Genomic DNA, 27,173 nt, shown 5'->3' with positions numbered 1-27,173 from the left:
GGTTCCTGTCACATGGAGTATTGTTTTCCACCCTTTAACTTTCAGTCTATGAGTTTCTTTTTGAATTAAGTGTGTTTCTTGTATGCAGCATATTGTTGGATCTTGCTTTTTGACCCATTCTGCCAGTCTATTTCTTTTGACTGGTGAATTGAGACTATTAACATTGATGGTTATAACTGATACATATTGACTTATCATTGTCATGACTTTTTCTTTTTGTTGGATTCTCCCCTTTTGCATGTAATTTCTTGTTGTGCCCAATGGATTCATTCTGCTGGGCTTCCTGGGGTCGTGATCCTCATTGTCTTTTCCTGGGGTATTGTCTATAATTTTTTGGAGTGTTGGTTTGGTATTGATGAAGTTCCTAAGGCACTCTGTCACGAAAGTATCTTATTTCTCCATCAATTTTGAAAGATAGTTTTATAAGGTACATCAATCTGGGTTGGAGGCTGTTTTCCTTTACAGCTTGAAATATGTCACTCCAAGGTCTTCTTGCCTTGAGGGTTTGTGTTGAGAAGTCTGTTGTGATTCTGATGGGCTTTCCTTTGTATATAATTTGTTTCTTTTCTCTTAACTGCTTGTAGAATTTTGTTATTCTGCTGGGTTTCGGGAATCCTAACTATTATATGCCTATGTGTAGATTTTTTTTGATCAAGGCTAGTTGAAGTCCTGTATGCCTCCCTTACCTGTATGTCAAGTTCTTTTCTCCTGCTTGGGAAGTTTTCTGCCATCACTTCTGTGAACAGTTTTTTTTATGTTGTCTGCACTTGCTCCTGTTTCTTCATTGACTGTGATCAATCTTATGTTATTCTTCTTTGCATCATCTAGAAGCTGCTGGATTGATTTCTCATGGTCCCTTAATATTTTAAAGAAATTTTTCTTTTCCTGGTCACTAATTGCAATCTTATCTTCTACATCTGAAATTCTTTCCTCACATTGGCTCTTTCTGCTGTGTAAACTTTCAGTGGAGTTTTTTATCTCCTGGAAATCTGTTTGCATCTGTTTTATGGATTCCATTTATTTCCTGTGTTGGGATTCCATCATGTTCCTCAGCTCCTCTCTCTATATTTTTTTAAATCTGTGTCCTCTCTAGATTTATTAATCATGTCTTGCACTGTGGTCACAATCTCTGCTGTTATCTGAGAAATTATTTCTGATTTCCTTTTTTCCAGATCCTCTTTTGTTGCCAGTTCAGGGAGTCCAGGTGGTTGAGTATCAGATTGCTCCATCTCGTTTCTCTTTGGGGTTACCTTAAGTGATCTGGAAGTCTGGTTTTGAGACTTGTTTACATGTCTTCTCATTTCAACAGATGCAGCCTGCCGTGCCTTTGTTGAGGCAACTTTTTGCTCACCTGGTGATCTTTAATTCTCAGCAAGCCACAGAGCTGCCTTTTCTCAGCTTCTCACCAGTTCACTAATTCCTGGGTTCAGAAAGGTGGCCTTCTGGATCCCTGAGCTGACCTGTTGTCTGGGTGGGCTTCTGGCTGGGGCCTGTGCACACTTGGGATGGTATTTAGGTGTGCCACTGGCTAGGGCCCCTATGTAGCTGTTGTCTGGGAGGGCCTTTGGCTAGGCGCTGTGCAAGCTTCTGGCTAGGGTCTCGTGCACTTACTGATGGTATTGGGGTGAACCTCTGGCTGTTGCTCATGTGCCTGTGCAGCTCTTTCCCAGGCAGGCCCTTGGCTTGGGCTGGTGTGCCCCAGCCTCTGGACTTGGGCAGAGCCCTGGCTGGGATCTGCTTGTAGCCTCACTGCTCTGGTCCACACAGCTGCTTCCCCAACTCAGGTGATCTGGTGTGCCTTTATTGCAAAGATCGTCCTCACTTTTCCAGTGGGCTTTAATTTTCATCAACAGGCCTCAGAGAGGCCCTCTTTCTGTTGTACACTCCTACTCTATCTTCTCCAGCTCAGAACAATGTCCTTTATGACCCCTGCAACTCTGCAGTGTGGATCCAGGTAATGGCTCGGCACAGCTGTGTGTGTGTGTGTGTGTGTGTGTGCCCACTGGCGCCCGCATGGCTCACCTCCTCTGTGCTCTGGGGCGGTGGTATGGTGGCCCGGGAGGCTCACTTAGCCCTCTGGGGTGGTGGTATGGTGGCAAACATTCTTCTGTTTTGATGAGTAGTTGTAAAGGAAGCCTTTAGAGCATTGGATACCTACAAGTTCTGACTGACTTCTCTGACTCTTGAACACGTAAGAGAACAAGCTTTATCATGTGTATGGGTTCACATCATAAAGTTCTTACACTTTAATTCATTAATTGCTAGTGATCTTAATACAAAGATTGAATAACAGGCAGTTGTTTCTGAACTAATTGGAAACCAATTTGGATAATGTTTTATGGGCGTAATGACAATTTTTCCTTTCATAATATTTTATTATGGTTTTCCACACGTGTATTGTTTTCATTGATGTGTTAATTAGATTAAAATTTATAATATTTAGAAATGTTATAAAGAGAAAATGTTTAATTTCTGATTCATTGTTGGGGATTGGGGAATCACCTTCACTGGGTATTGTACTCAAATGTAGAACAAACTTCTGACAAGTGGGGAATAGAAGAAGCATTTGAGTCTGTATATTCTGTGCACGTCTGAGCACATTTGTTCTTGTCATCGCCCATTTTAAGGCCTGAAGACATACTATATATATATATATTTTTAGAGTATAGGCAGAGTTTATTGTGAAGTGATTTTGGGGGGTAGCATATGAATGAGAGAATACACCTTCAAGGATGAAGGTGGGGAAGCACCAAATGGCAGTTGCACCAAATGAGGTCTCAGCTTACATTTGTGTGATTAACTGGGTATTTCAAGGAGTATCCTTCCTTTCCTCTGAGGTGGTTGTTTTTTGTACAAATAAAATGGGCTGTGTTTATTTCAGAGAGAACTAGGTCCCTATTTACTCCTAGGTGGATTTCTCTGGTCAGTTTGTTTTGAGACCTTGAAGTTTTTCTAACCCTGAGAGCATATTCTTAACCTGTATTATGATATTTAAATATAAACATTTGGGAGCTATGGACATAAGATCTGGAAATCAAAGATTAGTTATACTTTAAAAACTTATCACCAGGATTTCCCACAGTTGATTGGTCATGTCCACCTTAGTTTCAGGACCTCATAATATATACAGACATTTGTGATTTAATTTCTAAACTTTGAAACAAACATGTGCTGCTTGCCTGAGAGATTGTATTACCATGGGCATTTATTCTGAATAGTGATTACAAAAGCAAAGACATATGGAGATATATTCAAAGTGTGGCATAAAGTTTTCAATTTCCTGCTTCTGTGGCGTTGTGCTTGGGAACACAGGTGATGTGACGAGTAAGTGCCTCATCAAGGAATAAGGGCACAGTTGGGAATCTCACTGGGTGTTCACATGAGTGTGTCTTTCTCTTAGCATAATGTGTTAGGGAGATGGCTACATTCTTTCAGGTGAAGAGTTCAGTAGTGGTTTGCCAAGATGAAAGAGTCCTAATTATTTTTTGCTAAACTTTGTTACCTTCAAAATTAAAAGAAATCTAGCAATATTACTCTTCTTGTAGTCAGATGATTGTTGGAGTTTTCCAACAATGCTAACAGTTGATCAGTTTATTTCCACTTCTAATTCCAGTCTCTGCATTCTAGAAGTAGAAGAATTGCTGAGATGCTATAAGAAAATATTGACATTCAACAAAGCCACACAGATGCTGCTTTTGTTCTTTTCTCTTCATGTCCCTGGGTAACCATAATACCTGTGATGTTGGCCTGTGTACTAGAGCCATTGAAGACTCATTAATACCATCCTTTCTGTTTATCCTCCTCTTTTGAAGTCTGGCCTTGGATAATACCACAAAGGAGCTGGTGCCTTTGGATGAGTCATTTCTCCTCTCTGGCTTTGGTTTTCTTCAGATCTGTAAACTGAGAGGGTGAGATGAGGTTATGTTAGGACTCCCTTTTAGCTGTGATTTCAATGAAGGAGTACTATATCTTGTTTAATTCAGAAAGCTCCAAAATTGTTTCAAGGCTTATTGTAGCATTTATTTCATCAAGATCCTCTTTAGAAGTTTCTACACAAGCAGACATCAGAATGCACTTGAATGAAGGTCAAAGTCATCCCTATGCTTTTCAACAGTTTTTTAAAAGTTAAGAAATGTAATTTGGAAGAGGAGTAGTAGAAGGGAGTATAAATAACAGTGGGAAATGGGCAAACATTTATCTTAAAAACCATATATTTCCTTGTTCCCTCTCTATACCCCATATTTCCTCTTTTGTGTTGGCCAGAATGAAAAATGGATCTTGATGTATTTCATCTCTTCAATTCTAGCCTACTTTATTAATACCCCTTGGGCTGTCTGCTGTAGTGTTGGTGCCAGTTTCTTTTAGTAAGTAATTATGCACATCATTGGTGGTGATTGTCAAGATGCTTAATAAAAGCTTGATAGCTAAATTAACTCTTGATTTTAGGGTTTGAATAAGTATTTGGTGACCCAGTCACACTCCTAGGAATTTACTCAAGTGAAGTAAAAAACTATGTCCACACAAACATCTTTGCACAGATTTTATAGTGTACTTTTAATTGCCAAATACAAGGGACATGGGGGAATTTGGAAGGTGATAAAACTGGACTACAGTACTGGTTATATGAGTGTGTCAGAATTCACAGAACTGTATATTACAGAAGGTGATTTTTCCTATGTGTAAATTAACAATGAAAAAAATACTACTAAAAATAAGTATCTATTATACTTATGGTTTGAATTTTTTTTTGTACCAGGGATCGAACTCAGGACCTTGAGCTTGTGAGGCAGGCAGTGGAACCACTGAGCTAAATCCCCAGCCCAGTGGTTTGCATTTTAAGTGTCCCCCAGATATCTGTGTGGTAAAGGCTCGGTCCCCAGTGTGGTGCTATTGGGAGGTAGTGGAAACTGAAATTGTTAAGAGACAGCCTGGCAGGAGGTCATTGGGTCCCTGGGACCCTAGTGCTTTTGAAGAGAGTGGTGGAACCTCAACCCTTTCCTCCCTCTCTCTTTGGCCATGAGGTGAGTGGTTTCACTCTGACATCTGTGCTGCCTATGACAGATCCAAAAGCAGTGAGGCCAACTGCAACCTCAGGGACAGGAACCTCCAAAACCACAAGCCAAAGTAACCCTTTCATCTTTATAAGTTGATTATCTCAAGTATTTGTTACAGTGGTAGAAAACTGACACAATTTCAAATGGTTATTGAAGCATTTTTTTATACATAATTTTCTGCTGGGCATGCTGAGATAGTTATTATAGAAATATAAGTCATTGTTGATAAGGACCTTGCACTTTGGCTTAGGACATTGAAATTTAGGATTTTTAAAATGACATTTTTAGGACACAAAGATTATTAGAAGCAGCCATTTTTTTCATGTATTTATTGGTACATTTTAGGTACACAATATGTTTACATTTATCATTGGGTGCTTGTACCTGTACATGATGTATCTTAGTTCTTATTTTTCCCCCTTTACCTGTGCGCCCTTCACCCCCTCCACCCTTCCCTCAGCCATTTTTTATTAGACAACTGAAGTAAATATAGGAGTTTTAAAAGAAAAATCAAGCTATAATTTTTGAAGTTATAGCATCTGGGTTTTTAAATAAAATATTTGTTGAAAATTTATGATCTTTCAATACTGACAGGAGGGCAAAAGAGGAAAGGAGAACTAAGTAATCAAACATAAATCAATCTTGCTTTCCTGAGAAGGTGCAAGATAAGTGTTTACAAATTGATTTTTGGTCTCAATATATAACTACTTCTGACATTCTCCATTTCAAAAACATATACAAACATATCTATGCCTATTTAATTTTTTGTGTAGTTTAAAGAAGACAAATGATTATGATAATCACCAAATCCTGTCGAACCTCCTCACACACCTCACAAGGGCAACTCATTTTAAGGACCATGGGAGAGACCGCCAGACATCTACCAAATGCCTCCTCTCCCCTTAGCAACAGAAGCCCAGTTTTTTCAAGAAAGCAATGTGCCTCTTAGACTACATATGCCAGCTTTCCTTGAAGACAGATGTGGCTGGGTGATGCACAGTGTTGTGTGGAAGTCCAGGAATGCATTAGCATAGCTGGCTCAGCTGGGGTGGCAGCTGGGAGCTTTGCTCCACCCCACTCCGGGTGCCTGGAATATAGCTGTAGTAGTTGGTGCTCCAGCGTGGGTGTTTTTCCCTTCCTTCTCCCACTCCCTCAGTAGCCCACTAGGAGAATGGGTTTTACTGGTTTCCTGGAGATGGCTCCTTGGTCAGGCCGCTTGACTTGGTTCAATAAACATGGAATTTAACCATTGCTGAGCACTTTTCTACTTTCCTGGTAGTGTGCTAGGCACTTTCCATACTTCATCACATGTAAATCTCATGTCTCTATGAAGTAAGTCCTTTTATTATTTGCATTTCACAGATAGTGATATCCAGTGGTTGGGATCACTTAGGTAGGTGGCTTACTACTCAGTTGTGCAAGAGGGTTGAGTGAGTCCCTTTTGCCTTTTTGTTCCAGACATCATGCTGCCAATTCATCTTCATTCAAACCCTAGTTACTACTTTTCATAGCAAAATTCTTAATATGATCACTTGCTGAACTTGTGATTTCATTATTAAAATGTGAATTCTGAATCCTCTTCTGGCAGAAACATCTGGAGTATACAGTCATCCCTCATTATCCACAGGGATTGGTTTCAGGATCTCCTAAGGATACCAAGATCTGTGGACGCTCAAGTATTTATATCACCTATGCACATCTCTCCAAATACTTTATAGATTGCTTGTAATGTCTAATACAATGTCAGTTATATGTAAAGAATTTTACAGTTTTGTTTATGGAATAATAAGAAAAAGTCTGCACCTGCTCCATACAGAGGCAGAATTTTCCTCAAGTATTTTCTCTCCATGGTCACTAGAATCTGTGACTGTGGAACTTGTGGATACAGAAGGCTGCTGCTGCTGGTGGTGGTGCTGTGTGTGTGTGTGTGTGTGTGTGTGTGTGTGTATAGAACAAGAGTCCACATCGTTCCCTTATTCAGACCCCTCCCACCACACTCCTGTGAGTTCCCTAAACAAACTGGTTCTGATGCCCTCCTAAAGGATTCTGTTTTCCTAGTGTTTTCCCTATGAAAATTGCTTGTATCCAAAGGCTCCTGGATAATGTTCCTTTTTCCTTTAAGTGGAAGAAAGTCTTGGCCACCTGTAAATGTTAAGTGAGCTCAAGGAAACTTTTTTTTTTTTAATGGGAGTGTAATACCACCTACTTCATACTTCTCTTTTATTTTTATTTTGGTACCGGGGATCGAACTTGGGTCCTTGTGCTTGAGGGGAAGGCAGCGGAACCACTGAGCTAGATCCCTGGCCAGTCAGGGAAACTTTAATATGGTAGTAAAAAGTTCTAAGCATTCTTGGGTGACAAATGTAATCAGGGTCGGGTTTTATAAATGCTGAAGGAGTGGGAGGTGCATGCGTGGCTTCAGTGGGTTGTGGCTTCAGGACTTATCCTTCTCTGTATGATGGCAACTAAGCATTTTTAAGGTATTGATTCTGTTAAGGAGGAATTGTTTATCCTTTGACTATACCAGCTCCCACTGAACCACTTTTTTTCAGACTTTTCTCATTTACAGTCTTTCCCTTACAATTTATCACTAGATAATATTGGTTAGCTCTTTCTCTAAGTTGGTTTTCCTTCCTGGACTAGATTGTAAGCTCCTTGAGGGTACAAAAGAAATAGTATATAGTAAGTCGCCTCAAACACACCCCTACCTCATACATCCAAAGACGGAGGGAGGGACGACCAATTTGAAAATCATGGCTGAGCACCCTGCCACTCCCTACAAGGAGTGCATATCCAAAGGATTGTCTAGGCCCCCAGTGGCCTCATGCATGAGCCGTGTGCACCATCTTGTGCTTGGTGGCGAGCTAAGGAATTGACTACAAGGAACTCTTAGCATCCAGTCTCCCTGTTCAACCTTTAATAATTGAGTGAGTTTGATTCCTGGTCCTTGGTGAAAACAGTGATGCATGTAGAAGCAGAGGTGAGCGAGGTGTGTGGAGACTTTCTGGGTGAGCATTATTCATTTGGCTTAGGAGAAAGCTGCTTGATCTCTTATTCCATGGGCATAGGTATTCATGTGCAGCTACGATTGTGAGCACTACAGAGCCAGCCATGAAATCTAGATGAGATGCTTTCATCATCCACATTTATTAAAAGCATAGAGTACTAGATAAAGCTATACACATGAGTGAGACTGTAATCTGTCTATATGAGAAACTTTGAGACAAAGATTTTAAAGGATTTCTGAGAGAAGTGAGAAGCATGGATGATACAAAACCCATCCAGTGTATAAATAAAATCTTGGAATATCATCCATATATGAGCTTGCTCGCTCTCTTTCTCTCTCTCTCTCTCTCCTCTCTCTAATTTTAACCAGAAGAAATCCCTTTGAGAATCAGTCTGATTAATGGCTTCTAAAAATGACTGATGAGAGAGAAAATATCTTCTCCAGAATTTCCCTATTCTATTCAGCCTTTACTCATTGCACTCAAAATAACACAGTAGCAGCATAAAGAAGCTAAATGACCTATTTTTTGGAGAATCTATTTCTTAAAGAAAAAAATGAAATGTTTCCACTTCAAGAAAAATTCACATTTATGTAATTTGTGTCTTTTTTAAGAGCATTCAGTAAAGTGAGGGTTTTGAGGGGGTTTTGTTTGTTTTAAAAAAATTGAATCCTATGTTAAATACGCTGAGATAACTCAGTATTTTAAAGAGACCTTTACTAAGTTATTTTATAATACAAATTGAGTATATTAAACATGGGCACATGTAGTTAAGTGGGTATCGTTGGCTCAATGCCAAAGACTTAGATCTCAGGGACTTAAGCATCTAGTGAAAGTTTTAGTGATCACCTCAGTCCCAACTTACAAAATTTCAGTCTCTTATGGTGACATGAAGTGAAAATATAGAACAAATGTTGTAGAACACCACCAGGCGGCAGGATTAAATGTAGGAGTGAGTGATTCCAACTATAGCTTCTCACCCTGTCAGGCTTCTCCTCGTGTGGATGTATAGTCACAGGGAGATCTTTTTTAAAGGTAAGCTCTCGTTTTATATGGCTAAGATGGGCCTGAGGTTCTGTATTTATAATAAATCTTACCTGCTGAGGATATGACTGGTTTGAAGAGCACACTTTGAATAGCAGGAGGTGAGTGTAAACTTTAATAACAGTAAGAGCTCAAAAGAAAGAAGTTAATATGGACCAGCATAAAGATCTCTTTAACCCTTGCACAACAAGTGATATGTATAATAATGTCTTATCTGTTTAGGATATATCTTAAGCAAATTAAGGCATCATGTGCTTATATATACTACTATTTGGTGAGTCTTAGGAGTAGTTCATTATAGTACTACCCTTATCTGCAGAGGATATGGTCCATGACTCTCAGTGGGTGCCTGAAACTGCAGGTAGTACTGAACCCTACACTCTGTTTTTTCTTTTTCCTCTTATAAACAAAGGCATCATAAATGAGGCTAAAATTAAAACAAAGGCAGTTTTATTTGCATACAGAATAGATTTGCAAATCAGGAGAACACAGGCTTAGTTTAGAAACCCAGTAAGTGCTCCACTGAGGTTAAGCAGGACTGAAGCTTTTATTACAAAGGGAAAGTGAGTACTTGTAGCTTAGTATTCTTTGGGAGAGATGAGTGGGACAGAAATTAAGTCCTAAAAGCCAAGGTGGTCATAAATTTTGTAAGTCCTTTGAGACCTCCAGGTCAAGAGGCAAACTAGCCAACCTGGTGTTTCTTAAACGTTGCGAGGTATTAATTCTGGAGAACTCTTTCCTCTTGTGGATTTTGTTCTAGCTGTGATGTTTCCAAGGCAATTTACCCATGTCAGAAAAATCTCTAATGCTCACAAAAGGATTTTTGTTGTTTATTTTTGACCATTCTGCAGCCGTTTTGATTTTTATGTTATCACTATACATATATATTTCTGATACGACCTAATTTATAAATCGGCTACAGTAAGAGATTAATAACTTTAATAAAATAGGTCAATTACAACTCATATACTCTACTAAATGTTGTATGAATTTGGTCTCCCTAATATTGTAGTGTACCCTCCCTTTTTGTGATGATGAGAAATGATACAGTTCCTATGTGGTGAGATAAAGCAAGGTGAATGACATAAGCATTGTGTCAAAGCATTAGGCTACTACTTCAGGATTATTTGAACACAAGGATTTCAGTATTGCAGCTGATCTGATAACTGAAAAGGCTTCTAACAGGTGTGTAGTTGTGCAACATGGATACAGTGGACAAAAGGATGACTGATTCATGGTCCGGGAAGGACAGTGTGAAATTTCATCACATTGCTCAGCGTGGCATGTTGTGTAAAACTTATGAGATTGTTTATTTTGGGAACTTTCCATTTAATATTTTGAATCAAGATTGACCACAGGTACCTGGAACAGTGGAAAGTAAAACCATGGACAATGGGGACTACTCTAAGCGGATTTTAGGGCCCAAATGTTGAAGAAAAAATCTAAGATTTTTTAGTAAAATGTTATTAAGATCTTTGTACTATACAGAATTCATTCTAGGTTTGGAACAGGTATAAATCAGAAGTGAACTTCAGATTTTGAGTTAATTTTCTAAGAACTAAGGATATTTGATTTTCCTTTTTTTTTTTTGGTACCGGGGATCGAACTCGTGACCTTGTACTTTCGAGGCAGGCGGTGGAACCACTGAGCTAAATCCCTGGGCCCTGATTTTCCTTTTTTTTGAAAAAATCTTTTTGTCCTTTTAAATACACATTTGTGAATCTCAATACAAACCTAAGAGGCTTGGAGAATTTGATCTTTATGGGGAGTTATTCTAAAACCTGTCAGTACATTGAAGTTTCAAGAGTTTTGGTCATGTTTACATATGATTGTATCATTGAACATATCTTCTTTGGGGAGTGTGTGGAGTTTTAGGCCCACGTGTACAGTTAAGAGGGCACAGCTTCTATGAAGATTGCTCTTGTATCTCTAGCACCAACTGCAAGTTCAGAGGTTCCCCAAACCACCCTCAGTTTTGGAAACTAGCTAGAAAGACTTAAGAGAACACACTGAAAGCTACTATGCTTACAGTTTATTGTTTATTACAAGGAAAGCATACAGATTAGCATCAGCCAAAGGAAGAGATGTACAGGGCAGAGTTCAGGAGGGTTTAAAGTACAGAGCTTCCATTGTCCTTTCCCCTGGAGTCAGAAAGTATACTCACCCAATATTGTTATGTAACTCAGTGTTGAGAACCAGAGAGCCCACCCAAATTTCATGTTCAGAGTTTCTGCTGGGGCTCTATGATTGACTCTACATATTTGTTATCACCTTCCAGATCCACTGATACTATGTGATTCAAAGTCCCATGGTTGGTTTCTCTGGTGTGCCAGCTCTTGCCTGACGTCTGTGTGGACATGGCCAGCCCCCACCCTAAGTTGTATTGTTAGACTGTTGTGTCACTCAAGACCTCAAGGGAAGGATACATTCCTATCAGCAATGACAATCAAGAATACCCCCTACAAGTAGAGGGCTTCTTGTTTTAGGCAAGGCCAAATCCTTTACTCCACAAGGAGTGTTTTCAGGCTCCAGTGGTGACCCAGTTTGTCCAGTGAAATCATTTTAAGTAATATCATTGGCATTTCACCATGGGTACCATTAAAAAGAATTTGGACAACAGGCATGTAGAGTCATTTAAATGAGATTGGAATTTCTCCTCTATACTTGGGAGTAGTTCAGGTGAGATGCTAATAACTGGGCAGTGACCATACCATTGTGTTAGCACCTTCAGGTTTTTGCTTTTCTTGTTTTTATAAGTTCTAATCCAAACTTACAGGACCAGTGCTTTAGAATCTGTCATTTTAAAGTGAAACTTATGTTGCTCATTAATACAGAAAAGATAAAAATGTAAAAATGAAGACAACTATAAGCACATTCTCACCATGAATAATTCACCTCATTTGTATATCCATGTGTGAAAAGAACTTGGTATACTGTAAATACTTCACACATTTCAGTGAGTGTTCCATATCCTACAGCAATAATGCAGAAACTATCACTGAGTTGGGGCAGCCCTTCCTCCTCTACCTCTGCAGTGCTCACATCACAGCCTGCAGCTAAGACTCTGCATCCTCTCTGAGCAGTCTGTGTTCTGGCCTGGCTCCCCACACAGCCCTAGATGAGATAGTTCTAGCCCCTTCCCATCTGGGAACTCTTCACCTAGGGACTCTTGTGTTCCTCCCCACTTCCAGGCGTATGAATTGGGGGTGCTAGAGTGGGCTTCATTTTCACATGCTCTCAAGCCTCCCAGGGTCTCCAGTAACTTGGTCATGCTCCTATTTGCCACTCTCCTCAATAATGGGGCCTTGTTCCTGGGCCTCACTGGTGCCTGGGACCTTGAGAAGGATGGGTTTTTTTCTTTAGTCCTGCCTGCCTGCCTTGAATTGGGGCAGCATGCCTGACCTTCTGTATCCATCTGCCCCAGTCACACTCCAGTGCCCTGGGAGCCTGGGTGTCCTCTCCCCTGCCTGCTTGTCTGGCCCCCCATTGTGAGCCTCTGTAGCTGTAGCTGCAGCTGCCTAGCTCCTAGCTCAGCTCAGTGGGAATCCCAGACTGATCCACATCTTTGTGCCTGGAGCCTTCCTTCACTTCAAGTAAATGACAGTGCTTTGCCACATCTTTTTTTTTTTTTTTTTTTTTTGTATTAAATTCTTTTATTGGTACATTGTAGGTATACAACACAATTACATTTCTCATTGGGAATTGGACCTTTACATAATGCATCTTGGTTCTTATTTTTTCCCCATTCCTAGCCCTCCCTTCACGCCCTCCACCCTTCCCTATTTACAAAGACTTTATTTCCATTTTTTCCATTTCTCATCATTTTTCCTTTCCCTTCTTTCCTTTCCCCTGCCCCTCCCACTACCCCTACCCCTTTGGACCTTTTCTTCCTATTTTACATTATCGATTATTCATTCTAATCATTGGTACATTTTAGGTATGTAATATAATGACATTCATCATTGGAAATTTGCACCTTTACATAATCTCTCTTGGTTCTTATTTTTCACCCTTGCCCAGCCCTCCCTTCAACCCCTCCAGTCCTCCCTATTTACCAAGATTTTGTTCCTATTTTTCCATTTTCTCATATTAATCCCATTCCCTTCTATCCTTTCCCCTACCCTCCCACTTCCTTCCCCTTTGCCCCTTTTCTTCCTATTTCACATTACCTATTATACATTTAGTCCTTATTTACACTTTGAGTTTCTCACACCAGAGAAACTATTCGGTATTTACACATGCCACATCTTTTAAAAATTGTGAGGATGTAATGTTTTTCATTATAGTTGCGATTATTTTATTTTTTTGGGGGGGTGGACTGGGGATCGAACTCGGGACGTTGTGCTTGCAAGGCAGGTGGTGGAACCACTGTGCCAAATCCCCAGTCCCTGCTACATCTTGAGAAATGAGTGATCCAAACTACACCTTTAGGATTTTGTAATTTAATTGAATAATACTTTTTGGTAATATTAAAATATGCCAAACGTTTAAAATTATACTGGCTGTATAATTTTAATGCACATTTTAATTTAATCTGCATATATTCAGGTACATAAACAGCTTCACCCAAAAGAGGTATTAAATAAACATTGTTTTAGTTTCTTATTATGTGAGATAGAACTGTCCCTCTAGAATTGTCTTGGGTGATAAATCCTTTTTCATAAGAAATTATTTTACATAGTTTTTGTTAAAATATGCTGTCTCTGGGCCAGGGATTTAGCTCAGTGGTTCCACTGCCTGCCTCACAAGTGCAAGGACCCTGAGTTTGATCCCTGGTACCAAAAGAAAAAAATATATGCTGTCTCCAAGTATTAAGACTTAAGTAGTCTTTATCAAATCCACCATTTCAGTACACACAAGCTCATAACATTTAGGGTAATTATCCTAAGTTAATTGATCAACACTTTTATGCTCATTATTGGAAGAAAAGCCCATTGTCATTTCACAACATCGCTTGCCTCCTTGGCTTAATGAGAAGGAACGTGCTCCTGGTGTGCCTCAGGATGAGTGCGTGCACTGCAGGATCAGCGCTCTAGGCTAGCTAACAATCTGGAAAAAGTATAACTTATGACAGTAATTTAAGATGAGAGAGGAGAGAAGGAAATGCAGGAGTGTAGAGGTCACCAAGAGTGCTAAACAAGGGAGGCAAGTGGATGTGACTTTGGTACCGATGTGGTTTTCGTTGTGTAACTTCCAAATCTGTCTTCAGTCTTCTTTCCAGAGCCCTAGACAGAAATTTCTAATTCCTTTCTAGACATGTGAAGCTGCCTGAGACTCAGCATCTCCAGAATGGCGGTAACCATTAATGGAGAAGTTTCTCATCTGCCCCCACAGTTGGTCATGCGCTGTGAACACAGAGATAAGGTCCTTGTCCTCAGTGAGCAGCCATCCATCTTTTCTCTCCACTGGCTTCCCTCTGGTTCTTCCCAGACATACCCGGGAGCTGAGACATTCCCCACCCACACCTGCTGCTAGCCTGAGGGGTAGCCAAACTTGTCGTCTGATTTACTTTCCTACCCATTGTCCCCCGTGCATTTCTTCTCACATTGCTTTGGTTCAATGGTTTCCCAATAGCTTCCTGAACATTTTCAGCAATGATTCTCTTCCTTTTACACTCTTGTGCTTTTTCTTTGACACATGCATCCAAAAACTCATCGTATTTTCTTCTTGTTTATCTCATTAAGGATACTTTAACCCACCTGATTAAAGTCTTATTCAAGACTTCACAAACTCAATTCATTCATGAGGGCTGGTTGTAACTCAAGTTGGTTGTAAGTCAAAGACTATTTTTTCCCATAAGAAATAATGGAAATACTCATAATACATTCAGAAGCTCCCAAAGCATCTTTAACTATCCTTTTCATAATAAAAAAGGGTTGTATAGTGTGTGTAATTTACTAGAAACACCAATAATTTTCCTAGTGTATTCACCAAAAAATTATAAAATGTGCCTAGTTTACCAGAAACAACAATTTCATACTGTGCTCATGTTTCAAGTTGACATCTTTGGCTTGCAGGAAGGGAGGATGAAGTGGAAGGCAGTTATTGTTTGAAAGGAGAGTCCACTTCTATAAGAACATCAGGAATCTGGCTCTCTGGTGTCCTTTCTCTCCTTGGGAGAGTCTGTAGCTCATAGGACCTGTTTCTGGTTCACTAGGTCTCAGCCTTTTCAGAACTAAAAAGTGGCCTAAGGTTGTCTGTTTCTGTCTTTTCTTTAACACTGTCCTGTAGTATGGCATGATATTGTCATTAAGCAAGTGAATGCAACAGTTGTCTTTCTCTACAAATGTTTGTAGCTCTGTCCATTTTTTCAGGATTTCCTTTATTTCAGAACAACTCTGCTGCACTGATTGTTGATATTCCCCTCCTCTTCAAAAAGCTCATCAGCTGCCATTCTCTTTTGCTTAGCTGGAAGTTGCTGAAGTTCCTCTGTAGACAGTTGCTCTGAGTGTTCCTCCACAAGTTCCTCATCTCCACTGTGTACCTGCAAGCCTATGGACTCTGCTGTAGTGGCAGTGTCATCAATCACAGGGGCAATTGAAGGCTCAGGATCCTCTACACAGCCTTCAAAGTCTTTCTCCTGTATAATTTTAGGCCACACTTTCTTCCAGGTAGATCTCAGTGTCCTTAGAGAGACATTGGCCCAGGATTTCTCAGTTAACCTCACACAGAAAGGATGTTGTAATGTTCTTTTCAGAACTCTTTAAGAGTTAAATATGTATCTGAGACTATCTGAAAGCACTTCAGGAACAGTTCTTTGGTGCATAGCTTCTTAAAGTCAATTGTAACCTGCTGGTCCATAGGCCGCAGTAGAGGAGTTGTATTAGGTGGGAGGAACTTGATTGAGAGCCATGGGAATTCTTCATCCAACTCTTCCAAATCTCATGGGTGAGCAGGAGCACTGTCCATGATGATGAGAGCCTTGAGTGGTAAACCTTTATCTAGATATTTCTTAACAGCAAGACAGAAAGCCTGCCTCTCTGATCCATTCAAGAAAACGTACTCTTGTTACCCAGGCTTTTGTGTTAGGTCTCCACGTGACCCCTAATGTATTCTTCATGATCTTATGTTTTCTGAACATTTTGAGGGGTCTCAGAGTGATAAACCAAGAGGCTTTATCTGGAGATCACTCATGTTGGTATATAGCAATAAGGTTAGCCTATCCTTCATAGGCTTGTGGGCTGGCATTTCTTCTCTTCCTGAGTAGTGTATGTACTCCTGGGCATTTTCTTGCAGAAATGGCCAGTTTCATCACGTTGAAAACTTGATGAGAGCAAAAGCTATTTCTCTGTGTCATCATTTTGAAGTAGTGTATGTAATTTTCAGCACCCCTTTTATCAGTGCTGGCTGCTTCACCATGCCTAGTTACGGTATGAACCCCAGTTCTTGCTTTAAAATTGTGAAACCACCTCTTTCGAGCATGAAATGTTTCACCATTATCTTTTGTTGATTATCTTTTACCAGGTCTGCATTTATAGCCTTACCTTTTTCACAAATTATAGACTCAGGCTATAACCTGCCATCTGCCTTTTGTTTATCCATACTAATAATGGCCTTTCTACCTTGTCTAACACTGTTGATTGTGGCTCACTAATTTGAGTAAACTTTAGCACCCTTAGCAATGCTAGCATCATTATATCTTTTCTCTGTAAGATTGTCGAGTTGGTGGATTTCGACATGCTGTACATATTAGCAAGATTGGTCACACGAAAACCACTCTCATATTTCTCCACAATTTTCTTCTTCTTTCTGATTGTGATTGCTTTCTTTACCTTCCCTCCTTCTTAGCTTTTCTGGCTCTTTGGAGGCCATTTTGATAGCAGTAATTTTAGTGATTAGATAAAGCACTGACTGAAATCACATCCACAAACACAAACATCTGGGCTCAAACCGATGCTTATGTATGCTTTTCTGGAATCACAAGTCTTTGTTTACAACTGCACAAGCTGCCAGCATTCAGGTTGTAAGTCAAGACTTTAGTCATAAGTTAGAACATTCCAGTCATAACCCAAGTTGTTAGTATGTGAGGCCAGTCATAACTTGAGGGTCCACTGTATATGCCCAGCATGTACCATAGTGGCATTCAGTAAATGTTTGTCTAATGAATAGGAAAACACAGCTTAAGTCATGTCTTGGTAATGTGATTTAGCGAATATAGCATGAGAATTGAGTTCAAGCCCCCTCTTCCCCTTACCATGACCAAGGCCTTGATTTACTCATTCTTATGCTTGCTACTGTTCTTTGTAAGGATTGTTGTGAGAATTTGATGTGGATAACATCAGAAATTGTTAAGTTGCTTGTTATTAATTCACAAATCAATTTTCCAGTAGCCTCTTGCTTTCTAAATTGAAGTTGGTTGGAGTAATCTTTGTGCTTGACATGGCTTGACTCCAAACTGCCATTTGTTTTTCTCTGTCCTATGTCCATCTAGAGTTTGTATATATTTCCGTGTTCCCTTTTTTGGTGCTCTGGATGTTCCCTGCAAGCACCTGCCCCAACATCTTTGTCCACCTTTTTCCCCAGCCATGATTTCACACCTGAAAGCCTTCACCTGATGCAGTCCTTCTGGGTCTAGCTAAAGTGCCACTGGTCTTCTTGAAGACTCCTGTGTTCAGTCAGATTTAATCATTCTTTGTTCCCTAGTACCTCCTTCTTTTTCCTTTTATTTTACAGTAATTGGTTATTGTACTTTTAAAAAGGCTATTCACAGATCTTCCATTGCTCTCTCCTTCCTGACACAGAGTAGAATTGCACACCCTTTCCCATTTGGGGTTAGGTGTGGCTATGTGACTTGCTTTAAGCTAGTGAAACACTAGTAGTAGTAACATGTGTTTCTTGAGCTTTGAAAGCCAGCACATACACTACCATGTGTGTGGCACATTCAGGGTGGTGCTCACTCTACCAGTTGTGATCCCTCAGATGGACCCTCTGCCAACACATGACGGATGTGTAGCGTGAGGAAGGAATAAGCCACTCAGTCTGTGGGGTTCTTGGCAAATGCAGCCTAGCCTAGCCTACTTTATGCAATTGTTTACAAGCATGTCTCCCTTACTGGGTTATAAATGCTTAAAAGTAGGCTTTGTGTCTAGCTCACTTTCTATCCACACTTGTTTCTAACTTCCCTGCCTCTCTCTAGTGGGTGCTTCAAATAATTTTACTAGAACACTGGAGAACAATATTGATTTGGGAAAAACCAGGAGTACTATTTTAGAAAGACTACATAATGTTGGAATAAATGTCCTATTTTAGGATCCTATACAATACAGACTGGAGTAAACATCCTTAGAAAGAAAAAATTGGAGAAAGAGCCAGAGGTTGCAACATGGAGAGGCATTAACTCTGTCACAGTTCTGCCACCTCACATGCCATGCCACTGGGGTTTTTGGCTCCGTGCCTTTTAATATTGGCAAACAAGTTCTGGAAAGACACTTGCAGTTTTAGTTTTAAGATGGTTTCCATGAAGTTGCATGCTATATGTTACTTTATTTCTATTTGCATTTGTTGTTGTTTTTTCTTTTTGAGACAGGGTCTCCCTTTGTAATTCAGGCTGGCCCTGAACTCACTATGTAGCCCAGGTGGCCTTGAACTCTCGAGATCCTCCTCTCTCAATCTCCTAAATGCTGGGATTACAAGCATGCACCACCACATCCCGCTCTAATTGCATTTTTAAATTCGTAAATCGATCAGTGTTTTGCTACGAGTTTTAAAGTCATTAGTGTGAATTAGTGTAGCATTTTCCCTTGATTTATTAGTGTGATACCTGCCTTAACATTAATTGACACAGGTAATTTATTTATTTATTTTTTGGTACCGGGGATTGAACTCAGGACCTTGAGCTTGCAAAGCAGGTGGCAGAACCACTGAGCTAAATCCCCGGCCAAGATACAGGTAATTTAAAAAACAAAGGCAAAGGATCTGAGTCATTCTAATTAGGTAACTGTACAGTTTCGGTAGCATTAGTGGAACTACTCATTTTACTAGCTTGAGAAGACTAATAATTTATATTCTTTTATTCTTTTTCCCAGTCAAGTTTGACTCACTGGACCTGGGCCTCCATGGCATCACTCTCACTCTCAAAGTCCATTTTCCAGAAAAGGAAATAATTTCCCTCCCTGAAATTATTTTGATTCCAGCTGGTAACATTATAATGAGGAATTGCCTTGTTGCTCCTCTCTTGCTCTTTTACCAAACACACTCTCTCCCTCCCCTCTCTGTAGGTATATGTATATATATCTGTCATATTCGTGACTGATAACCCCTCATGAAATATGTTTTACTTAAAAGATTTTGGCATTTATTTTTTAAACATTAATAATTCCTTTATTAGAAATCCAATTTAAATTTTTTAGGTAGAAATCTGTTAGCTTTATTTTATTAAATTCACTGTTGTATACACCACAGTGTCATGCATTCCCCTGTAGTTAGGCACGTTATCCCTGGTAAGCATTGTCAAAACCATGGATGTTGGTTTTAAGAAATAAAATAACGCTGTGATAAACAGGATTTTAAAGAAGATTTTTCAATTGACTATTGGCAAAAGGTAGATACTAAAAAAGGATGGTACAATTTAGAAGTTGGCAAACTGGCACATACCTAGTCTACTGCTTGTTTTTGTATAGTGCATGAGCTTAGAGTAATTTTTTAGATTTTAAAGCTCATTTTAGATGAAAAATGCAAGGAATAATATTTCATAATGTCAAAAATATGAAATTCAGATTTTATGGTTCATAAAATTTTATTGGGAAAAAACCCAAAATTTATTGGAAGACAGATGCATTCATTTATGTTTTATCTATGGCCGCTCTCACACTAGCGTGGTAGAACTGAGTAGTTGCAGCAGAGACCATATGACTTTTGAGGACTAAAATACATTCTATCTGACCCTTTACAGAAAAAGTTTACTGACCCATGGTATAATGGAAATGAGTCTGGAGTTAGGTAAAATTAATTAGCTCTGAGTTTTCAGAATGGAGAACACCTCAGTTTGAAACTCTGCTCAACTCCTTACTAACTGGAGCTCTCTGACCCTCAGTAGAAATCATTTAAAAGGATGGCAAATGTGAAAATGGCTAGCAAACTTGCTCGTGCACCTTAGAACTCAATTGTTTGTTTCCTTTTGAGGTAAAAATTCTGGCTTATGTCAGACCAACAGATCTGAGCAAGACTTCTCTATTCTCTGCAAGTTTGTACTAGTTAGAGTCAGATAACACATGTCTGTGGACAGAGTTTGGGCAAGTCACCTGGTGTTTTGAGCCCTAGTTTCTTCATTCATGAAGTAAGAACAACTATCTTCTGAGATCATTTTGAGTATTGGTAGGAACAGTGGTTGTTACTGTTACTGGCTTGGATCTCTTGCCTGCAAGAAATTTATGTGGTACTTTTTTTTTATTTATGTGGTACTTTTTTCCCCCAGAGAACAGGTTGCTCATTGGAAGTTCAATCTGTTTTAAGCCAGCAGCAGGGCTGAGATTTAAAAAGGCCTGAGTTTGATTAGCTCAGACACTGGGGAAGAGAAGCTAGCAGAATTACCCTTTATATCCTGAGTTTCCTTGAATGTACTTAGCCCTGGACATTAATTTCTGCTCTTTAAAAGTTTTTCATTATAGTTGAAAATTATTTCCTGTGACTTGTCTAAGAATATGAAGTAATGTAAAGTGGGCTGGGGTGGCCTAGGTGCTACAGGGATGCTTAAAGGAATTACTATCCCTTGGGACACTTGCTTGCTCGACAATGGAAGTCTTCATGCCTGGCTTCCTAGCAGGTTGTCAGGTATTGAAGAGGACCGCTCTCCGTGTCCCAGCCCTGAGGAAGGCATACTTGTCTCTTTTTTTGTGGAATAAAAGAATGTAAATGAAGCTCTGTTTCCCCATGAAACCACTTGTGCTGAACCAAAATACAAAGGGAAATCAGTGGCCTTGAACTATGCTTGTCTGCAGTATTCTTGGCTTTCAAAGACCCCTATTTCATTTCCATTTGACATTTTTTTTCTGAATAAACTATCACAAGGAATCTAATACACAGTTGTTAAAGACCAGAATCATTGGTTCCTAATTTGGTTGGAAAAGTGTGAGGCCTTTTGAATTAAAATGTTATGCCGTTACTTTTTTGGATGGCACTTTTAAAAATTGGAGTTTGATGTGGATAATTTCAGAGAACTATCAATATTGGCAGGGAACTATTAATATTGAATATGAATAGTATTTCTTGTGTTCTTTCTTGTCTGTAGAATTCTGACAGGAATTATGTGCATGAGGGATGCTTACATCATTTAATGACTTTCACCCATCTTACCCTCAATCAGAATTGGGAGCTATATGTGTTTATTTTACTCATTCAACAAGCATCCATTAGATATGGGGCAGTGTGTTGTTCTAGGTATCACTAATGAAAAAAAAAACCACCAAACTCCCTAATCCTCCTGTAGTTAACATTCTTTAAAAATATTAATAATTGGTGGACTTAGAGCTAGCACTCCTAATAGGGGAAAGCAGGAGAAAAAACTATTTCAGTTTTCATTTTCCACATCTAAAAATCATAGTAATTCATCTGCTGCTTCTAAGGTTTTGAATTTTCATCTGCTAATAATTTTAATTTAGTTGTTTTGATGGTCTTGTCATTTATTGCTGCTATTTATGGAGAACAACTGTGTCTCAGACCCCATGCTAAGTGTTTACATTAGAAAACTGCAGCCTCTTTATTCAGTAGAAACACATACACACACAGAATCTTCAAAATGTTTTAATAGTCACTTATTCCAGGGTCACAGTGACAGTTCCACAATGATAGACTCTGAACTATTGAGAATTGAGGGTGAAGCATGGTCTTTCAGGTGGAAACCTGGGAGACAGGTGATGCAGACAATCCTACTCCTCTCCAAACCTGTGGAGCTACTGGGTAGAATAAAACACACTTGTGTAAAAGACAAACATGAAAGGGGAACAAGAAAGAAAAGAAAGAGGAACAAATGAAGGGGAGTTGAAGTACTAATAACCAAGAGCAAAGTAAAGTATTTAAGTGAAAGTTGCTGAATTGCCCCAGCATGGCATCTGTAGTTACCAGATGGTGAGAGACTGCCCTTGGAAGTAAACTGTCAGAACAAAGTCAGCAAGGCAATTAGTTATTTTAACCTGGCTTTTTTAGAAGAGTTGAGCTTCAGTTTAACCTAATGCTTAGCCTGAGAAGTCAATGTTGCGGAAGGGTTGGGAGTTAGGGTGGTAATAAAATAATGAACAATTTTCTAGGCTTTTCCTTTGCTTCATAGCATCATCAAGCCACTAAGGCTTCTCTAGCAGCACCACGCCCCCAGTTAATACTTGGGCTTAAGCATTTATTTTGGACACCAGTTGATGAACTGATTGTACTAATGTTGCCATTGTTGGTGTTGTGGAGAATACCTTGTGTTTTGGCCCAGCTGGCTAGGGAATTAGTAAGTCAAAGATAAACTGCATGATCAAAATACTATGACAACTTTTAAGATGGTTATTTTAATGCATTTTTCATAAGGCTCTGTAATGTTTTTATAACATTTTTTATTAAGAGGGAATCATTTCTAAACTGTAAACAATGAGGAAGTGAAGTGTCAAACCCATTAGGGATCATATGTAGATAGTAACTCTTACATTGTTGTATTGCTGTCTTACTTTTTTTGTTCCTGAGACAAAATACCTGGCACCCAAAGTTAAACAAGGAAAGATTCATTTCAGCTCACAGTTTGCAGAGGTTTTAGTCCATAGTTGGCTGGTTCCAGAGCAGGGTGGCTTGGCAGGGGAGTATCACAGAGGAGAAACAGTCCATGGGAGAGCAGGCAGGAAACAGTGAAGCAGCAAGCAGCAGATTGCCTTGTTTCTGTCCCTTTTTATTCCACTCAGGCTACAAGCTATTCATTGGTGCCACCCACAACCAGGATGGGCCTTCCATTTTCTACACCCAGAACTATAATAAAACAATTAGTGGACTAATTCAGAACCATATACCCTTAATCTCAGTGTTACACACCATGATCCAGCCACCTCTGAAAATCCCCACCTATGAGCACATGAGGCATGAGGAGGACATCTAGATACAAGCCATAACGATTGTCTTGAACAATCTATGCATAATATTTAAAATTGAATCCTTATTAAGCAAACATTTTTGCATATACTGCCTTCTCTTTATCTTTTGTGCCTTTGTCTTCTGTTTGGCTCTCAGCAGTTCTGCCAGGATAGCTTTATCTTCTTGTGCTATCTCTTGAGCTTGCTTAAATTGCCATCCTTGAGCTCTGCAGTACAGTGCTTTGGTATTTGATGGGTCTGTTTCAAGAGCCTCCAAACAACTCTCGATTGCTCCCTGCCAATTTGACATCTTCAGTCTACAACAATATTCAGTACACAGCCTAAGGCTATAGGCTTTAGCATGGATCTGTCTGCTTCCTCCATAACAGCTTTTGAACTATCCACATACCTTAAAACCTTTGTGTATTTTTAACGACCACTTTCCAGTTCTGAGACTTGAAAAAAAGGCATTTCCAATTTTTTAAAGTCTACTGTTATTAATAAAGCTTTACTTACATCTTTTAAATCTGTATCTGTGTCATCAGGGAAACCTGGATGACTGTCACCAGAGCCTTTTTTGGGGAATATTCCCCAATTACCACCTTTCATTTCTTCATGGTCTGCAATAATGCATAGTTTGGCAGATTTTTCACCATTTACTTCTACATTTTCCAGTATCCTTGCCATTCCCATTTGTTTAATTGCTTGGCCAAACACTACATCCTTCCCATCCAAATGAGAGTTTGGAGCTGTTGTGATAAAGAACTGAGAACAATTGGTACTGCGGCCTGCATTTGCTCAATAAGCTCTCACGATCATGCTTTTGAATTTTCATCTTCAGATTTTTTACCATAAATACTTTCTTCTTCTGTCCCATTCTGATTTGAGAAGTCTCTCCCCTGAATCATAAATTTCTTAATAATTTGGTGAAAGGGACATCTTTTGAAATGAAGCAGTTTCCCAGTTGTGGGTCTAATGTCTTTTTCTCAAGTACATAATGCACAAAAATTTTCTGTAGTTTTGAGTACAGTATCTGCAAACAATTCTAAGACAATTTAACCAAGCTTTGAGTGGTTAAGTTGTCTAAATTTTATGTATATCTACAGCCTTTCTCTGTTGACAAAAGCTGAAAAAATTCCTCTTCTGTACCAGTCCTCACTCCCTACCAAAGTCCGTGTCGAAGAGACTCGGGAGTTACTAGGGTTGGAGGGCTTAGCTTGTGGGGATGGGTGCAACATCTTCATTTGCAGACACACGTGGAGGCAGGACCCAGGCACCTCGTGTAGGAGTGACTACTCAGATTCGAGTGGGCCCTTCTTGGGGCAAAGCTGGCAGTGGCCACAATTGTATAATTTAACAAAATCAGACTTGGCCACTTTTCTATTTCTGACCACCCACAGGGAGAAAATACTTCTAGGGTTCTTTTGGTCTCAGAGTCTTAAAATCTCATGGGTATGAAATACTGTTGGTTACCTCTTCCTGTGATTTTTGAGACTCTGTTCCCATATAGAGCACTGTCTGAAATTTTTTAAAGAACATGCAGAGGAAGTGGAAGTGATGAAATCACTTTGGATTCAACAGTACAATGATAGCCCGTTTGATACACCCTTCAAATCTGTGGCTCAGTGGGTGTGACATAAAATGTCACTTGCCTTCTGTTTTCCAAATCCTTTGACAATGTAAACAAGCAAGTTAAGACTTACCCTGAAAATGCCTGTGTGCTACTCTGCAGTAGAGGTAGACTATTTCATGAGCAGGGCAGTTAGAGGTACTAGTAACATTTTGCCTTCTGGCAGAGCCACTGGACCAGATGGTTCACTAATGACTTCTCTAAAGTATTTAATCAAACCTTACTGGAAGCAGATGACTGGCATATTTAATTAACCTAAATTAACAGGCCTTCTCTCAGATATAATCCTAAATGCTTGAGTCATGCTTCTGGCTTAAAGAAAGGAAAAGAGAGATGAATAGCTCCAGGAAGCTGAGTTTTGCATAGACTCCCCCTCATTAGTGAAACTTCTCATTAGCAAATTGTTGTTACAGTTTTAGGCAGTATTTCTCCTTTTGCAAAGAATGCACCGTGAGATTGGCCATGCCGATCAAATTCATTTTTTCAAGTAACAATTATACTGATGAGAACATCTGGGGGTTGATTAATCTGATATAGTCATCAGACATCCCTTCCTACTTCCTGCCTGTGAAAGACTTTTAAGCCACCAGATGCCTTCCTTTGTGTGTGTATGTTAATTTTTGTTTCTCTAGGATAATTTTTGTTATTTGATTTAATTTTTCATTTGTGTAAAAGCAATATAGACACACAATTCAAAAATTGCAGAAAGCCTTATAATGGAAACTGCTCTTGCCTTACCTTTTCCCATTTTCAATTCACGTGTTTTTTTTGGTTTTTTTGATGGTACTGGGGATTGAATCCAAGGCTTTCATCCTGAGCTACATCTTCAGCCCTTTCATTTAGTTTATTAATTTGTTAATTTTAGTTTTAATTTTTGGAGACAGCATTTCACTGAGTCACTAAGTTTCCAAGGCTGGGGTCAAACTTGTGATTCTCCTACCTCATCCTCTGACATTGACTGCCATACCCAGTTTCCAATCTACTCTTCAAAGGAAAGCTTTCAGTTCTTTGTGACTGTTTGCTCTGATGGTTAGTTCCACATCTCAAAACAGTCTGATTGCTGGCTATTTCTTGATTTACCCACGGTAGACAAGATTGACTGCCTTTTTTTCTTTTTTTAGCAAAACATTTATTGGTACATTTCGGATATACATGATAACATTCATCATAGGGAATTTGTACCTTGTATATTGTACACAGTACATTGTATATCTTGCTGCTTCTTTTTCTCCATCCCCCACCTTATGAACAAAAGCTTTGTTTCCATTTTTCCCTTGATTTTCTTTTTTTTATCCCTTCTTTCATTTTGCTCCCCTCTCCCTTGATTCCCCTTTTCATTTGAACATTTTCTTCCTATTTCCTAATGTCTGTTGTACATTTTAGTCCTTATTTCCACTTTCAGTTTCTCACACCAGGGAAGTATTTAAACATGTATGCAGTATTTAAACATGTGTTTTCAATTGATTTCACTTAAGAGTATGGTCTCAAGGTGCATCCATTTAGCTATATTGCCTTTTAATATACACGAGAATGTAACTTACTGTTATGGCTTATATCTAGATGTCCCTCCAAAGCCTCATGTGGTCATAAGTTGAGCTTTTTAGGGGTGGCTGGATATGGCGTGTGTAGTCCTGGGATCAAGGATGTGATACTAGTACTAAGGGTGTGAGTGCTACCTGCCATAAGAGTGGATAGCCTGGACAAGATGTAAGGGACGGAAAGAGGGTCATCAGTTGTTGCTTGATTGCTTTTGCTGCCTTCTGCCTGTCTTGAACTGTTTCTCCTCTGAGATGCCCCTCTGCCATACCACCTTACCTTGGAGCCAGCCACCTGTGGACTGAAACCTCTACAAAACGTGAGCCAAATAAACCTTTCCTCCTTTAACTTTGGGTGCTGGGTATTTTGTTTCAGCAGTGAGAAAAGTAACCAAGACATTTACATGTAACATTTTTTTTTTTTACATGTAACATTCTTATATCTCCTACCGTATCCTCCCCAAAGTGTTATCATTTTTATTCCCTTAACATTTACCTTTGAGTAATATTTTTTATACCTTAATTTTTGGGGATCATCAACTAGAGATAGTATCTCCTAGCTCCTAACATTATATGAGGAAGATATTATCAACCTAAGTATTGAGTGCTCTAGGGTTCTCTAGCTCAGTAAAACATCTTTGAAATTCATCCATGCTGTTTATGTCAGTAGTTCATTTCTTTTTATTGAAAAAAATCAATTCCATTCCAATATTTAGTAACTTATTTATCCACTCACCTGTTGATGGACATTTAGGATACTTCCAATTTTTGATTATTAAAAATCTGCTATAAAGATTTGTAGACAAGACTTTTAGTCATTTTCTTTCATTTCTCTTGGCCAAGAGTAGAATTGTTAATCATATATAAGAAAG

General features: G+C 39.3%; 1 protein-coding gene and 1 pseudogene across 5 annotated transcripts in view; one reads left to right on the top strand and one right to left on the bottom strand.

Moving 5' to 3' along the window:
• Eml6 (EMAP like 6) overlaps window positions 1-27,173 on the top strand; it is a 294,345-nt gene that overhangs the window by 75,679 nt on the left and 191,493 nt on the right. The window lies entirely within an intron of this gene.
• On the bottom strand, window positions 23,223-24,374 carry LOC101713448 (peptidyl-prolyl cis-trans isomerase D-like; annotated as a pseudogene).

This window comes from Heterocephalus glaber, unplaced genomic scaffold (assembly GCF_053883595.1).
Source record: "Heterocephalus glaber isolate CG9 unplaced genomic scaffold, H.glaber_assembly_v1.0 deba00001457, whole genome shotgun sequence".
NCBI lineage: Eukaryota > Metazoa > Chordata > Mammalia > Rodentia > Bathyergidae > Heterocephalus > Heterocephalus glaber.
The sequence above is the reverse complement of the archived record's forward strand: the minus strand, read 5'-3'. Positions and strand labels throughout refer to the sequence as shown.